Source organism: Aplysia californica, unplaced genomic scaffold, assembly GCF_000002075.1.
Source record: "Aplysia californica isolate F4 #8 unplaced genomic scaffold, AplCal3.0 scaffold00083, whole genome shotgun sequence".
Classification (NCBI taxonomy): domain Eukaryota; kingdom Metazoa; phylum Mollusca; class Gastropoda; order Aplysiida; family Aplysiidae; genus Aplysia; species Aplysia californica.
This window is the reverse complement of record NW_004797353.1, coordinates 506,911-508,053: the sequence shown is the minus strand read 5'-3', so window position 1 is coordinate 508,053 and position 1,143 is coordinate 506,911.

Sequence of the window (1,143 nt, the reverse complement as noted above, 5' to 3'; positions counted from 1 at the left end):
TCTCTCTCTCTCTCTCTCTCTCTCTCTCTCTCTCTCTCTCTCTCTCTCTCTGCAATTAGTCGTCATTTTGAACTAACTTCTCACTAGTCGGACTTCTTGGTGCGAGCTGGTAATGTGAACGAAGCGTCTAATAAGTCGGAATGTTATCAGGTTACACGATTGTACCTGAGACAATGTATGTTAACGTACAGTCTCTGATTGTACTATGAGAAGGCTTTGCATTGATGGAGTGTTATCAAGCCATAGACATAAACTTGAATCATAGATCGTGCACTGCCATGGCGGCTGCTCTTTGCTCTCTCTAAAAAAAACCCCAATAACTTCAGTGTAAAACGTTCGTGACATAGGCATACAGATGAAGGAGTAAACAAGTCTAACTATAATCGAATGCATGACTACCCCCCACCCCCTTTTCCCTTTCCCCCTCTTTCTTAAAAAAAATTCTTTGCCGATTTGGCTTGGCTCAATATTAGTCATTGGGGTGAGCTCTGACACAAGTCTGCAAGTTATCTTTACGCTATTCAATTAGCCAATTCAGAGTTGATGCAAGAAAGAACTATATCATCATTATCAATGCCTTTCACCCCTGGCAGGGTATGGGCCACCTGAAAGCTCATTCTTTTTATCTCTGTCCTGGGCCATATTTCCTAACTCGTTCCAAGTGAGCTACATATCTCTCATGTCCATTTCCATACATCTCCTCCATGTTTCCAGTGGCCTACCCCTGCATCTAGCTCCCTGTGGGTCTCGAAAACTGGAAATAGCACACGATGGAACTGAAACGCTACGGATCACCGGCATAAACCGTATTTTAGGATCAAAGGGCAGATTTTGTTTTTAGCAGCATTGATAGCAGCTGTGACAAACTATCTCGTAAGTCGAAAACTGGGAGTCTATACACTGAGATAGCACTGAGCTCTGGACGTGCCTTCCCACCTGTGCCACAGTCGTGGTATATCCCACAGAGTAGACTGTTTGCGTTTGTATGGATCGAAAATATCTGTCATAAACACAACAATTAGGCTACTTCAGAGTGGCTAGTGCGATAAAAATAAACATAATGGGATGAAAAGAAATCGCAAATACTGATCTATATCATTTATACGCTTAGTTAGAGGAAAGAGAGAGAGAGAGAGAGAGAGA